Raw genomic sequence first — 16,448 nt, 5'->3', positions numbered from 1 at the left:
GAGATACACAAGAATAAAAGGCAATGAAGGTGAACACTATAACATACACAATCCTGCAACAACAGTAATAAACAATTTCTGAGTGGATACATAGGTAGATACGTCTGCTGAACAGGTGTGGGAGGGCATATGGGAGTTCACCCACATGCATATATAGGTTTGGCTGTGGATGTTTCTGCATACATATTGTATATGCCACATGTATATTCACATGTGTAACAGAGCACACAGGAGCACAGTCACGAAACTTCCTAGACATCACCAAACACCTCACAGGACTGAGTTACTGGGTCTGAAGGCTAATGGCCATAGTCCCAGGGGGCATCTGGGTCAATTGGCACAACATAGTTCATAAAGAAAACATTCTAATCCTACTTTGGTGAATAGTGTCTGGGATCTTAAGCGCTTTTGAGAGGCCACCTAAGGTACAACTATTGGTCTCTTTCCGTCCAGAGCGAAGGAGACTGAAGAAAACCAAAGACTCAAGGAAACGATTAGTCCAAAGGACAAACGGACACAGGAACCACAGCCTCCACCAGCCTGAGACCAGAAGAACTAGACGGTGCCTGGCTACCACTACTGACCACTTTGACGAGGCTCACAATAGACGGTTCTGGTTAGTGTGGGGGAAAAAAGATGTAGAACAAAATTCAAATTAATAAAAAAGACCAGATTTACTGATCCAATAGAAAATGGAGGAACCCCTGAGACTATAGCCCTTAGACACCCTTCTAACTTGGAACTGAAGCTATTCCCAGAGATCACCCTTGAACTAAATAATAGACAGGCCTATAAATAAACAATAACACCCGTGAAGAAAGTGTTCCTTTGAACAATCATTTGTACGAGACCAAAAGGGCAACATCTGCCCAAAAGCAGAGCTGAGAAGGCAGGACGGGACAGGAAAACCAGACAAACGCAAAAGGGGAACTCAGGTTGGTAATGGGGAGAGCACCGACACATTGTGGGGACTGCAGCCACTGCCATGGAGCATTTTGTGTATAAACTATTGAACGGGAAACTTATTTGCTCTGTAAACCTTCACCTAAAGCACAATAAAATATAGGTAGATAGATACATACATACATACTAATGGCGTAACTTTTTTGTTCTTCAAATTGCACTTTCACACCTTGCTGATAGTTATAAATTGAAACAGGGGGAAAAAAAAACAAAAACAAACTCTAAGCAGTTCCACTCAGCAACACATGGGGTCTCCATGAGTTGGAATAGGCTCCACTGGCAACTGGTTTTGTTTTTGTTTGTTGCCCCTCCTTTAAATACCACGAATCCCAGAGCAAATGTCAGAGACTCAGGGGTCCGTGTGGCCAGCGAGGCCCAGTGAAGGGGGGCTTTGTGCCCCCCACTACCCACCCCAGCCAGGAGGACGAGCCCCTCAAGCCAATACTGCAGTTTCCTCCATTTCACCCACTACTACTGTCCCAACAGTTTCAAAAAATAATATAAACACCCCCTCCACCAAAAAAAGAAAGAAAAGACAAAACCAGAATAATAAAAAATTTAATATTCCCAGGATGTAGGTCTTCCCAAGCAGGAGGCAGCTGAGTTCAGCAAAGAGGCAGGGATGGACTTTTTTTCTTATTAATACTTTCACTTATTTTCCAGGAGGTGCCTTTGGTTAAAATGCATTCCTGGAATGGGATCTCGGTGTGCTTTGCTGGTTATTTAAGCTGCTGTTTGCTCACGTTTCCTCTGCCTGTTTACCTGTTTGTTTGTAATAATAAGGGGAGGGCTCTGAGTGACAGGACATTAATTTAGACAAAGGTCAGGGGAGAGACCTGTGTACACGGTTGAGGGAGCCACCCCAGCGGCTGGAAGCCAAAAGGGTCAACAAGCCAGGGAGGTCAAGATCCTCCCTGGAGTCAGCTCTCCGCTACTAAGACACTTATCAATACATTGGCCAAACTAGTAATTAAGTGTGAGGGTATGCCAAAGACCCACCTATCCCTCTTGAATTGTTTCTCAGGAAATGTTTACAGGAGGTGTTCCATCAAAACAAGCAGCTACAACAAGAAAGAGTCACCCTGGGGGCAGCACCCATTTCTGTCAGGGTGCAGCTCCCTGGAAGCCCCCACTGCTCCTCCCTCTTTCCTCCACATCTAGGGCCAAGGCCTGAGCTGAGAAGCAAAGACATCACCAGGAAGAATCTGGGTCAGCAAGCGGGCCCAGCCAGAGTGGTCCCACAGAGAGGAAGAGCGTGGGGGTGAATTCAGCATTCTGGTTCCCAAGAGCCCTTGGCTGTACTCTGTGTTGATACATGGCAAGGGTCCCATCTCCCAGGTAGGCCTCCTCTCAACCCAAAATGGCAATGCAAGAGGCTGGCCTCCCGCCCATGGAGGCCACCCTTCAGCCTGTGCTCCAAGCCCCATCCTGTTGCCGCTGTGGGGTGCAAGTGCAGCCCAGACCCTGCCCAAGACCCCTCGATCCTGAGAGCTCAGTGACACTCCCTGGGTCCTTTCTTGTCCCTGACTCCTCTGCCTAGGGGTCCAAGGCTCTTTCCTAAGGGCAGGTTGTTCCCCGGGGCTGTCTAGCCCAGGCCAACCCTGCTTCCCAAGCTCAGGGGAGAACTGATGAGTCTCAGCCACATGACTGAAGATCTGAGGGCATCTGAGACAGCCTCATGCTGTGGCGGGTACCCTTTCTCCACCTCCACCTCAGCCTCTCTTCATCTCTCTCTACCTTTGTTCCTCTTAGGCCCTTGGAAGCTCCAAAGTCATCCCCACTACTAAGCAGAGCGATTGAGCTCTGGGCCAACAACTCTAAATGCAAACCCAGCTCATCCCTGGCTCAGCCAAATCCTCCAACCTTGGAGCCCCCCTCACACGCACACCACACATATCTTCACCCACCCATGACCCGTGTTGTACTCCTTGGGGTGTTCCAATACCTGCCTCTGTTTAACTCCATGCTGGGGGCAGGCTTCCATTCGCAGGGCCAAACTGGAATACACCCTACCCTTTCAGGGCCTTAAGTGAATCAGAAATGCCACATCTGGGAAATATATAAATAATGTGAAGCTCGGAGCCTCAGCTAACATTGGACTTGGACGTGTACTTAGGGGAACTTTCAGAGAAATGAGGGCCCAATCCAAACTCCTTGCCTGAGAGGGAGGAAACAGGGCTCAGGATGAAGATGTCAAGTAGCTTATCCAGGTCTCCAGTCACTAAGTCACTGCTTTCTCCCCACGGACAACAGAGCTGAGGGAATGGATTTAGCCCTGGGGGGTGCGAGAGGACCCAAGGCCTGGCTGTGGCTTTTCTTCAGATCGCTTCTCCTCTCTGGGTCTCGGGGTGACAACTCTTCCGTGAAGAAGGAAGTGAACTCCATCAGCAATACGCAGCCAGTGTCCATCACTGGCCAGCTGGGCGTAGCCACCTGGAATGTCTGTTTTACGAAGAATCTGGAGTCTGCCTCCAGGCATGCTGGGAACCAACACCATGGTGGGCACAGGAGGTCACGTGTGGCCGAGGACTTGCCAAAGCTTTTCCAGGTGTCTCTGCGATCCTTTCCCAAACATGTTCATTGCATCTCTGATTAGACACTTGGGAATCTCCAACATCAAGTGCAGCCACGGGTCATCGGAGACCACTCCAAGAGATCAGAGGGGGTCTGTAGCCCCAGGGATCTCCTTTTTCCTATGAACCCCATTCTTTGGAGGGAGAAACTGCAGCCCAGACTGCCCTGGCAGCAGGGGCAGGGGCGAGGAGGCAGGACTCCCCTGGGGCTGTCCCTCTCTGCCCTCCTCCTGGTCGAGGGAGTGGTGCCTTAGTTCCGGGACAGCACTGGCAGCTGACGCTGCTTCACTCCCCACCCACGCCTCCCAATGACAGCCCATTAAGCCTCCCTTTATTACCTATAATTACTGCCATTAGGGGGGCTTTGTTCTCTTTATTTTGGAAATAAAACAATTTGAAGTCCCCAAAGCAAGAGAGGAGCACACCAACTCGAGGCTGTCCCTGGAGAACGGTGCCAGCAGGCAGAGGCTCCACTGGGCTTGGGGTTCCCATGTCCTCAGGCTCCTGGCAAACCCAGCCCAGAGCACAGGAACAGCGACCAGTGCTTCTGCAGCTGAGGGCAACGGTGGGGGCCAGCCTGCTGTGAGCTGTGGGACACTGCCATGGGGCTGACACCGGCCCCCCCTCGCCTCTCCTTCTGGCCCCTGCAATCATCATCACCAAACCACCCATAACCCTCGCCACAGCCTGGCAGGGTGGGCAGCGCTGGGACCATAGTTCCCCTGTCTGTGAGAACACAGAGGCACAGGACAGGAGGCCCGCCCAAGGCCTCTAAGGAGGAAGAAGTGGTGTTAACGAGAACAAGAATTGTCAGTAATTGAGCCTGTTCTCTGTGCCTGTTCTAAAGTCGTCATATACACAGCCTCCCGTGCTCGTTACCACAGCCTGAGGAGGAGGCTCAGGGGTGTTGGGTAAAGTTCCCCGGTTCACCAGCTCCTACACGAAGAGCTGGGATTTGAATCCAGATTTTTCTTCCTCTGTAGTTCCCCAGCCTGTCCTCTCCTCAGTCTCAAGGATGTGTCTGGGCCAGGCCAGGAACTCGTAGGGCACTCAGGGGCTCTCTGCTGACCCAACCCCACTGAGGTGATCAGAATCCCACCCGCGTGCCAGACCCTGCACATTGGGAATGGGTGGAACCCAGAGGAGCAAGACATGGTCCCTCCTCCCAAGGAGTTCACCACAAGCAAGGGAGACCCTGAGTAAGCTGGCAAGGGCAGTCAGCTGCAGTGGTCACAAATGCACGCACCATGGGGACTTGGGGCAAGCCAGGTTGGGGAAGGGGAGCACTCGGTGGGAGGGTGCCGGGCAGAAAAGGGGGAAAGCCAGCCCCCTGGGATGCCTGGGCACAGAGAAGCAGAACGTCATGGCACTGGGGACTTGGTGAAGTCATTGGAAGTGGCTCTGTTACCTGCTGTTGGGGAGCAGCTGAGAGAGTGGGCACCCCTGGGCCAGGGGTTCCCTACTTCCCTCTGGGGACTAGCTCCCTACCCTCCACCCCTGCCCAGGAGAGAGCTGCCGTGCTGGCCTGGCCAGACAGAGAAGCAGCCAGCATCTGGCATGAAGAGAAGGCTCCTCCTGCCTCTTTTATGAGGCAGCCTCAGGGAGAAGGAGGAACCCAGAGCCCATCCACAGAGTGGCCTTGGGCCATCGTCTTACCCTCTTTGTCCTGTTTCCTCACCTGTAAGATGAAACCCTCACACCCGGGGCTCTAACCTCCTTCAGAGGTGGTCATCAGAACCAAGGATGGTAACGGGACCACCCCTCGTAAAGTGAAAGCGCTAGAACAATGCAAGCAGAAAGGGCTAGAATGTCAGAGCCAAGAGCAATGCAAGTGAAAAGAGCTTGAATGTCAGAGCCAAGGATCTCTGAGGTATTCCCGTGTTCAGTCCTCATTTTACAGAGAGGAAAACAGTCCAGGGAGATGAGTAACCTGCCCAAGGTGAGCCAGAGGGTTAGGCCAGAGACAGAGTCCTGCTTTCTCTCCTGCGCCATGCTGCCTCCAGGCTGGTGCAAACCCTTTTGGTAGCTTCTTTGCCTGTAAAATGGCAGGAGTTAACTGCCTGAATCAGACGTCCCTTGCAGGCTGTGCTCTGGTATTCCCCACCAGAAGAAGGGGGTTCCAGGAAGGGGATGGGCAGTCTGCCAGGGGTTCCTCACGACAGGGAGGCCAGGCCTTGGGGCCCTTCCCCTCCTTGGCCAAGGCCTGTTGTAAGTCTCCATAAAACCAGGGCTCCAGCAGGGTTTAGTCACAGAGGAAAATTCCCACCTAGTCAGCACAGCAGGAAGTGGACTGAACCTTCAGCCCAGCCCCATCTTCAGCTCTTGGCAGCCTCCAGGGAGCAAGACCGGACTCCCCCATGATAAACATAAACATCCGCTCCAGTCGTGAGTCCTGCACAGCTTGCAGATCTCTGTCACATCCATTATCTCTCTCTCTCTGTTTAACGGCACTTCAGTGAAGCACAGTATAATTAGCATAAAACAAAGTGCACAAATCTTAATTGTACTGCTAGGTGAATTTTGACAAATGTGTACCCATTGCCCTCAAGTCAATTCTGCCTCATAGGGACCCTATAGGACAGAGTAGAACTGCTCCGTCGGGTTTCCAAGGAGCAGCTGGTGAATTCGAACTGCCGACCTTTTGGTTAGCAGCTGTAGTTCTTAACCACTGCACCACCAAGGCTTCAACAGCCTTGAAAATGTACACGCCATGGAAACCCTGTGGGACAGTTCTACTCTGCACACACAGGGTCACCATGACTTGGAGTCAACTCAGCTGCGACTAACGACAAGAGCACATAACCGTCACTCACATCACGACATAGAACATCGCAACAGAGATGCTTTATTTATCGCTCTTCTGCTCTTCGTGCAAGTGCTATATATTTTACTCTTTTTAGGTGTCTTCAAGGGCTCCAACTTATAGCGTTATAATTTTTGCTTTAAACCATCAAAAGTCCTTTGAAACTAAAAAAAGAAAAAAAAAACTGCTGTCATATTTGTCCACATACTTACAAATTCCAGTGCTCTTGGTTTCTTTCTAGTGATCTGATTGCCATCTGGGATCCTTTCCCTTCAGTCTGAAGAACTTCCTTTAGTGTTTCTCCTAGTACAGGCCTACCAGCAATGAACTTTCTCAGTTTTTATTTGTCTGAAAATGTTTAAATTTGGCCTTAATTTTGAGGAATATTTTGTTGGACAGAGGTTTCTAACTTCATTGGCTTTTTTCCCTTGAAGTCTCTTAAGGATATCCTTCTGTTGTCTTCTGGCTTCCTTTGTTTCTAATGAGAAGTCAGCTATAATTCTTATTGTTGTTTCCCTGGATTTAATAAAACTATATTTTCTTGTTAATTTTAAGATTTTCTCTTTGTTTTCTATAGTTTGATTATTATTTACCCAGGTATCATCTTCCTTGTATTTACCCTGCCTGGCGTTCACTAAGCTTCTTAGATCTGTGAGCTGATGTCTTTCATCAACTTTGGAAAATGTTCAACCATGCTTTCTTCAAGTATTTATTCTGTACCATTTCTCCTCTTCTTCTGGAACTCCACTTATACATATGTCGTACCATTTTATACTGTGTCATGGGTTTTTGATGTTCTATTCCAAAGGTCAGCAAACTTTAAAGGTCCAGAACGTAAATATTTTAGGCTTTGCAAGCTGTGTGGTCTCTGTCATAACTACTCAGGTATGCCACTGCAGCACTAAAGAAACAATAGATAATACTTAAACAAACAAGCATGTCTGTATTTCAATAAAACTTTATTTATAAAAACAAGCAGCTGGCGAGACTTGGCCCACAGAGCCCATAGTTTGCTGACCTTTGCTCTATTCTGATATTACTGTTGCTGTTGTTTTCTCTCTGTGCTTCAGTTTGGATCATTTGTTTTTACCTCCTTTAAGTTCACTGATCCTTTTTTTTTTTTCCTATTGTATCCAATCTGCCATTAAGCCTAGCCAATTAGGCTTAATAGCAGATTGGATACAATAGGAAAAAAAAAAAGCTACAGCTGCTAACCAAAGGGTCAGCAGTCCAAATCCACCCCACGCTCCTTGGAAACTCTATGGGGCAGTTCTACTCTGTCCTATAGGGTCGCTATGAGTCAGAATCGACTCGACGGCACTGGGTTATATAGTATGTTCTAGTTCTAGAGTTTCCATTTTGTTATTTTTTTTAACCTTTACATTTTCTGAAGTTTTTGCATCTTTATTTCTAAATGCTTTAACATCTTTATAGTAGTTATCTTAATGTCTTTGTCAGCTAATTCCAAAGTCTAGGTCATTGATGGGTCTGCTTCAATCGTTTACTTTTTCTATTGAGTTACAATCTTCTTCTTCTTCACATGTCTCATAATTTGTGTTATACGTCACACATCATGTATGAAAGACTAATAGAAGCTGAAAAAAAAAACCAAACCCTTTGCCATCAAGTCAATTCCACCTCATAGTGACCCTATATCACAGAGTAGAACTGCCCCATAGGGTTTCCAAGGAGTTCCTGGGGATTTGAACAGACAACCTTTTGGTTAGCAGCTGTAGCTCTTAACCACTATGCCACCAGGGTTTCCATAGAAACTGGAATAGGTCAATTTTTCCTCCAGGAGATAGCACGCCCTTTCTACAGTCAGACAGCTACATAAGAAGCTTATCTCATTGACCTCATCAGGAGTTGGGTTGGGTGCGATCTGAAGTGTAGCTTTGTTACAATTCATCCACAGTTTCAATTATTTTGAGGGTGAATTCACCCCCTTCTCTACAGCAGGACTTTAGATCCAAGCACTGTGAGATTACGGGTCTCCCTCTCTCTCTTTCTCTCACTCTGTGTATGTGTGTGTGCGTGCGTGTGTGTGTGCACTTTCCAGTCTTTCCCCAGTTTACTCATATTCAGCCAATATCCCGTGGAGCAGAACTGACAGGACAACTGGTGGGAGGACAGCTCTGTGTTTGAGGCTCCTCCAGATTCTAATATATCACAGAAGCACACCTGGTTGTTAAAAATTTGGATGTTTTCTCCTTTCCCAGAAAAGTCCTTCCACCTATGGCAGGTCTGTTCTTCCATTTACCTCCACCCAGACTAGGTAGCTATCCCCTGGCATGAAAGCAATGGCCAGTCTATCTCTTCTAGGAACTGCCCAATCCTCTCTGTAATTCGCTCTTTTAGACTTTTATTGTGTCCACAGCTTTTCTATGTCTTTAAGGAGAAGTATGATCTTTAAAAAAATTTTGCCCGTTTTACGGTTGTGGTTACAGCAAGAGCAATGGTCTTCTACAACCTTCTACTTCCTAGCCAAAAGCCTTATCTGTTATCTCTTTTTAGCCTCCCAGAAGTTCACAAATTGGGCAGGTCGGGGATTGGCAACATTGCCCCATTTCACAGTTGAGGTCATAAAAGACCAGAGGGTTCTGTGATATGCTCAGAAGACATAGCGAAGCCAAGACTAGAACCCCAGTCTTCCAGCCCAGACCCTCCCCCCATATCACTCTGCCTCAGGGTTCCTGCCCTGGCTCATGTGATCAGACTACTTGTCCTTCCCAGTCCTGAGTGGGCTGTTGACCATCACACTGAGCTGGGAACGTACCTGAGACAACAAATGTTGTCTGAAAGGCCCTGTCCTGGGACTGGGCCCTAGGGTTCTGCTCAGTCTCTGTGCCTACCCCTTCTCTTTCAGATCGGAGGGAAGGCTCAAGCACCCCAACAAGGCTTGGGTGCCTTTGAACTGAAGGGACCTACAGGGGCTCCCTGGAAACCATAGTTGTAGGCTATACCTTGCATACTGCTGGCTCTGCTTACTCTTCAAGACACATGCACAATTTGCCTCTGATTCCATCAAGACTCCAAACAGCCCTGCGTTTTCATGCCCAACCACTTGAGTTAAAGCCTCTCTACTCAGATTTCAGGGCCAATAGCTCAGCTAATGGTTAACTCCCCACAGCCATCATACGTGGACCACGGACGGCACCCTCGCTACTGACTGGGCCCTCATCTGCTATACTTCTCCTGCCAAGTAATGCAATACCCCACAGACAATGGCCCCATTTATGATGTATATGGTTTGGGTCTTAAGGGTCTACCATGTACCAGGCTTTGGATAGTAATGCCACAATCCTTCATCTTAAAATACAAGCTGGCCGAACTCTGGAAACATCTGAACTTCTTTCTCCCTGTCCCAGTACCTTGACCATGCTACCTCCAGGAGCCAATTGTCCTCTGGGCACCTGGGAGCCTGGCCTTCTGGATCTACAAGGACAAATATTTTCCCAAAATTAATCCTCATCATGGTTCAGTTCTGTCTTCCCTGATTCCACCTCCCCACCATGAAGGACTGATTTGCGGAATGTAACATCTGCATCCATTGACATCCAACGGACAGTCCCTCTTCCTAGGACTGGGCGTTGCCTCCATCCCTTCCCTGGAGCATCTTGGGAGGGTTCCCTCAGTCAAATTCCTCACACTCACTAGGGGCGGGGGTCTTCCAGAATATATCCATTGCCGGGTCAAAATATCAAAACACCTGGGGCCTTCCATGACCCTAACAGACTCACATCAAGGCCAGAGTACATGGCCAGAGTGACCTCGGTAGGTATTTTGAAGTCGAGAAGCCTGGATTTGGATCCCAGTTGCCCACTTACCGACCAGTGAGCTTGAATATTTGGTTTTTGCTTTCCCAGCTCTCCAGTGAGGACAGGCCAGGGCATGGGCAGCACATGCAACAGCATCACTTCCAAGCCCTCCACACCCCCCACTGACCTCAGTAAGGTCTGGGTTGGCCCACACACCCCTTGGTGGGAGGTAAAGCTTTGCTGCTGGTCCTTTGGAACAGCTTTCCCCAGCCCCAAAATAGTTTAAGGTTTACAATCAGTGCTCAAGGCCAACAAAAAACAAACTCACTGCCATCGAGTCGATTCCAACTCATAGCAACCCTACAGGACAGAGTAGAGCTGCCCTATAGGGTTTCCAAGGAGAGATAATGTATTTGAACTGCCGACCTTTCAGTTAGCAGGTGAGCTCTTACCTCTGCGCCACCAGGGCCCTACCAAGACCACCAAAGGGCCCTTTAAGAGTATGTAGGAGAAAGCTTTGGAGTCACTAGATCTTGTCCAAATCCCACCTCTGCTATTTATCATCTCTATGACCTTGGTCGACTCGATGGCACTAGGTTTGGTTTGGTTTTGGTATGACTTTGGAAACCCTGGTGGTGTAGTGGTTAAGTGCTACTGCTGCTAACCAAAGGGTCGGCAGTTCAAATCCGCCAGGCGCTCCTTGGAAACTCTATGGGGGAGTTCTACTCTGTCCTATAGGGTCGCTATGAGTCAGAGTCGACTCCACGGCACTGGGTTTGGTTTTTTGGGGGTTTATGACCTTGGGCAATGTATGTAGCTCGGTTTCCTCATCTGAAAATGGGGATCATAATGACCCCCAAGATGAACTGGAGTACATATAATGCATACACAGTGCACAAACAGGTGTTCAACACACATGCATCATCCGCTCCCTCATTCCTCTCCCCTCCCCCAGGCCCAAGGAACTGCAGAATCCTGTGAGCGTGACCAAGCAGCCACCACCGGTGACCTTGGAAAAATCAAGGGGAAAAGAAAGGTGCCAAAAGGTAAGTAACAAGGAAAGTATGTGCACATTTTCAAAGAAGAGATTCAGGAACCTGCGTACAGATAAGCTTGACTTTCATCCCTAGCAAGATTCTTAAATTATTAAACAGCTTTATTTACCAGAATCAGGAAACAGCATCTGCAGGCTTTTCTAAAGGAAACAATGAGCACCGAACGCGCAGGCTCCTCAGCTGGCCGCGCCAGAATGACCTCCTTTCTCCCTTTGATATTTGGTTTGAAGTTAGGAGGATATTAGAAACACAGCATTTCTCAGTTTGAAAAACCACCTCTTGGCATCCCTGGTGGTGAGGTAGCCAGGTTATGGTTCAGTCATGCATTTTCATAGATGACTGATAAGATAACTATTCCCAAAGAATGCATCTCTGTACTGGGCCGTAGGGCTCTGTCTGGCTCAAAGATCTCAGCAGTGAGTTGGATGGGCCATAGTGTGCATATTAACCAACCCCGAGGATCATACTGGCTGGAAAGGATGGTAAGTTCATTTAATGACGGGATTCAGATTCAAAATTAGTCCAACAATGTGGAGCATTGGAAGTACTCTCAGGCATTGCTGGCAGGACTATGCAATGGTACAGCCACTTTGGAAAAAGACCTGTCAGTTTCTTATAAAACTAAATATACACCTACTTCATGACTGTCTTAGGCTGGATTCTCCAGAGAAGCAAAATCAGTGGAGTGTCTATATATATATACGTACTTAGAGAGAGATACCAAGGAAATGGCTCACATAGTTGTAGAGGCTGCAAAGTCCCAAATCCGTGGGTCAGGCTGGAGGCTCCTCCTTACTCACATAGCTGCAGGGGCTCGCAAATCCAAGATTCAAACCTTGGAGGCTGACAAGCCCCAACATTGGCAGGTAAGCTGCTAGCTGAAGTCCCAAGAACTGGAGGTCAGATGAGCAGGAGCCAGCTGCAGGATTCAGAGCAAGCAAAAGTCAGCAAGCCTTGCCAGAAAGTCCACCTTTATTGGATGCAGGCCACACCCTCAAGGAAACTCTCTTTCCACTGACTGGTTGTTCACAGCAGATCCCCCATGGAAGTGATCACGTGATATCAGATCTCATCATGGAGCCGATTACATCATTACGCGACTGCCAAACTACATCATAACTGCCAAACCACTGAGAATTAAGGTTGAGCCAAGTTAATACACAACCCTAACCATCACGATGACCCAGCAATTCCAATCCTAATTTTTTATCCAAAACTAATTATGGTCATGGTTCAATCCTATCCTCCCTGATTCCACCTCCCCGACAGATGTAAAACTGAAGGATTCCTCAAGAGCTTCCCTGATTTCCAGAGTGGTGCAATCCAATGAAGACATGTGTCCACACAAATACTTGTACACAAATGCTCTCATCAAGTTTATTTATAATAGCCAACAACTGGAAACAACCTAAATGCCCATCAGTAAGAGTATGGGAAAACGCATTATTGTGTAATCATACAAAAGAACAGGACTCACCAATAAGAAGGAATAAACTACAGGTACGTGCAACAATACAGATCCATCTCAAAATTATTACACCAAGTAAAAGAAGCCTTACACTGTAAATTTACTTATGTGGATTTTTAGAATAAGCAGAACTCATTGAACCAGTGGTTGTCTCTGAGGGGTTGGGATGGAGATTACCTGGGAAAGGGCATGAGGGAATTTTCTGGGATGATGGTAATGTTTGATATCTTGATAAGGGTTGGGTTACACAGGTGTTTGCATTTGTCAAAACTTACTATTTGTGCATTTCACTGTCTATAAATCTTACCAAAAAAATAAATAAATATTGAATTCTAGTCAATGTATGCATTGCTGAAATGTGTAGGAGTGAAGTGTACGGATGTCTGCAACTTATTTTGAGAAAGTCATCAAAAAATAAGATGGATTGATGAATAGGTAGAAAGATGGATAGATGCATGATAAAGAAGTATACCTCCCCCAAAAAATGAAACCCCTTGCTATCGAGTCAATTCCGAATCATAGTGACCCTATGGGACAGAATACAACTGGATTTCCAAGGGGCGGCTGGTAAACTTGAATTGCCGACTTTTTGGTTAGCAACCGTAGCTCTTAGCCAGTGCACTACAAGGCTCCAAAGCAAGTATAGCAAAATACAAATTTTAGAATCTAGATGGTGTGTATACCGTTCTTCACTATATAATTATTTCAGCTTTTTTGTATTTTTTAAAACTTCATAATAGAATAATGACAAATATTACCCTCAGAGGCTAGGGAGATGGGTCAGAGTCAACAGGGTGAAATTTAAGGCCAGTGAAGGACAAGTAGTATCCCCAGGCTTATATGCCCCTTTGCTTAAGCACAGAGCCCTGGTGGTGCAGTGGTTAAGAGCTACAGCTGCTAACCAAAAGTTTGACAGTTCAAATCCACCGGCCACTCCTTGAAACCCTATGGGGGCAGTTCTGCTCTGTCCTGTAGGATTGCTATGAGTCAGAATCGGCTGGACGGCAACAGGTTAACAGGCTTTTGCTTACGCACGGCATGAGAAAGCCCTGGCTCACCAGCTGGTCACATGGACAAGGAATGGGTTGCCCCCAAGGTTACCATGTGCACACGCTGCTGCCATGAGAGACGCTGAAGTAACACCCGTGTCTGTAAATCTCTGCTCACGGAATCAGCCATCCCATCCTGCTCCACACTGCTCACATTGCCATGAGACTGGCGGTCCTACTTTAGAGGAGACAATAGAAAACGAGTGTGTATCTGTCAGGATAGACTGTGTTTGACTGCAGTAATAAAAGACCCCCAAATCTCAGAGGCTTGCATCCACAAGGGCTTATTTCTCCCTCATGCCCCACATCCATCATGAGTCGGCTGTGGCTCTGATCCCTGTCCTCTTTGTTCTGGGACCCAAACTGACAGAGAAACTTTCATCTGGAACATTCTCCTGTTTGGTGGCAGAGGGAAAAAGACACATAACAAACCACAAGCTGGCTCTTACAGCTTCTGCCTATGTGGACATATGACACGTCTGCCCACATATCATTGCCCCAAACAAGGACCACAGCCACACCTTAGTTCAGCTGGACGTGCTGTACCGTCCTCCTGCAGGGAGACGTACACCAGACAATGCCCACCTGTGACTTGATATACCACAAGGAACCCACTGAAATGATGCAAGGCCTGGGAAAGGAGAGGGAACCAGAGAAGAGGAGGCTGAGGGACAACATGACGGCTTTCTCCAAACATTTTAGAGGACATGGGACGAGACTTCCTCTGTGCAACTCCAGAGAGGGCTGCGGGGGAGAGTCATTGACTCTGATCACCCCAAGGAAGCACTTTCTAACAAAAGGGCTAGCTCCATGATGGGGGCAAAGAGGGCACACCTTACCTGGCCACCTCCTGTGGGCTCAGCACTGTGTCATTGTGTCCAGCTCTTGCATATATATTACGAACACATGAAAATATCGGATCAGCACTATTGTAAGAACTTGAGAAATAGTTTAAACTGAGAGGAAAACATTCTTTTGTGGTTACGAGGCAGGGAGGGAGGTAGGGTGGGAGAGGGGTATTCACTAATTAGATGGAAGATAAGAACTACTTTAGGTGAAGGGAAAGACAACACACAATACAGGGGAGGTCAGCACAACTGGACTAAACCAAAACCAAAGACATTTCCTGAATAAACTGAATGTTTCAAAGGCCAGTGTAGCAGAGGCAGGGGTTTGGGGACCATGGTTTCAGGGAACATCTAAGACAATTTACGTAATAAAATCTATTAAGAAAACATTCTGCATCCCACTTTGAAGAGTGGCATCTGGGGTCTTAAACGCTAGCAAGCAGCCATCTAAGATGCATCAATTGGTCTCAACCCACCTGGAGCAAAGGAGAATGAAGAACACCAAGGACACAAGGTGATTACGAGCCCAAGAGACAGAAAGGGCCACATGAACCAGAGACTACATCATCCTGAGACCAGAAGAACTAGATGGTGCCCAACTACAACCGATGACTGCCCTGACAGGAAACACAACAGAGAACCCCTGAGGGAGCAGGAGAGCAGTGGGATGCAGATCCCAAATTCTTAAAAGTCCAGACTTAATGGCCTGACTGAGACTAGAAGTGCCCCAGTGGTCATGGCCCCCAGACCTTCTGTTGGCCCAGGACAGGAAACATTCCCAAAGCCAACTCTTCAGACATGGATTGGACTGGACAATGGGTTGGAGAGGGATGCTGGTGAGGAGTGAGCTTCTTGGATCAGGTGGACACTTGAGACTATGTTGGCATCTCCTGCCCGGAGGGGAGATGGGAGGGTGGAGGGGGTTAGAAGCTAACGAAATGGACACGAAAAGAGAGTGGAGGGAGAGAGCGGGCTGTCTCATTAGGGCGAGAGTAAGTGGGAGTATGTAGCAAGGTGTATGTAAGTTTTTGTGCGAGAGACTGACTTGATTTGTAAACTTTCACTTAAAGCACAATAAAAATTATTTTAAAAAGTCAGGTCAGGCTGCCTGTCACATGCCAGTGTGCTCCCTGAGGCTGGAAGGATGCAAGCAGAGCCCGGGCGACCAGGTGGCGAGACTGTCACAGCCCCTGCCTGCATCAGGAGGGTGAGGTCTGACCAGAGTGAGCCAGCAGAGACAGACTCCAGGCCACACCTTTCTTAGAAAGGGGTGCTGCTCACACCAGAGTACCCTGAGTGCCCCCTGAGAGGGAGGCTGTATTCCCTCTCACCAACACCTGTCCCTCACAAAGCTGCCAGCTGGGCTGCGGTGTTTCCAGGATTCCACAAGGAAGTTTTTGGGAAGAGCTGTGAGCCAGAAATCCCTAAACCCACCCCCAGTCTTGGGCAGCTGCTGGGGGCTCTGGGACCTTGAATCCTGTCCAGGACTGTTGCTGACCATCCCTGTGACCTTGGGCAAGGGGCCTAACTGCAGGGGTGGGGTCACTGAACTGGTGCACTTGAGAGCAACACTCCTGGCCCCACTGCCTGCGTCATCAGACCTCAGTGCATCTGCCAAGGCCTAAGGGTGAGTGCCTTGGCCAGCTGTCTAGTGTGGCTCCCACGACCCACTCGGGGGCCCTTCCACTGATTACGTTCCCCAGTGAACCACACTCCCACTGTGGGGCCGATGTCTGTAGAGAGGCTGGCTGCTCTGTCATTGTTGATTTGCTTCCCAAAGACAGCAGCCGTGTCTCACGGCTGTAATAATCCTTGTCACGTGAACAGTCTTTCAGTTTGCAAAATGCCAGCTGACAGAGCCTCTCTAGGGTTCGAGCTTGAGTCTTGGCAAGGGAGGAGGATCCGGTCTGGGATTCACACTCACCCCAGCC

This window comes from Elephas maximus, chromosome 17, assembly GCF_024166365.1.
Source record: "Elephas maximus indicus isolate mEleMax1 chromosome 17, mEleMax1 primary haplotype, whole genome shotgun sequence".
Classification (NCBI taxonomy): Eukaryota; Metazoa; Chordata; class Mammalia; order Proboscidea; family Elephantidae; genus Elephas; species Elephas maximus.
The sequence above is the reverse complement of the archived record's forward strand: the minus strand, read 5'-3'. Positions refer to the sequence as shown.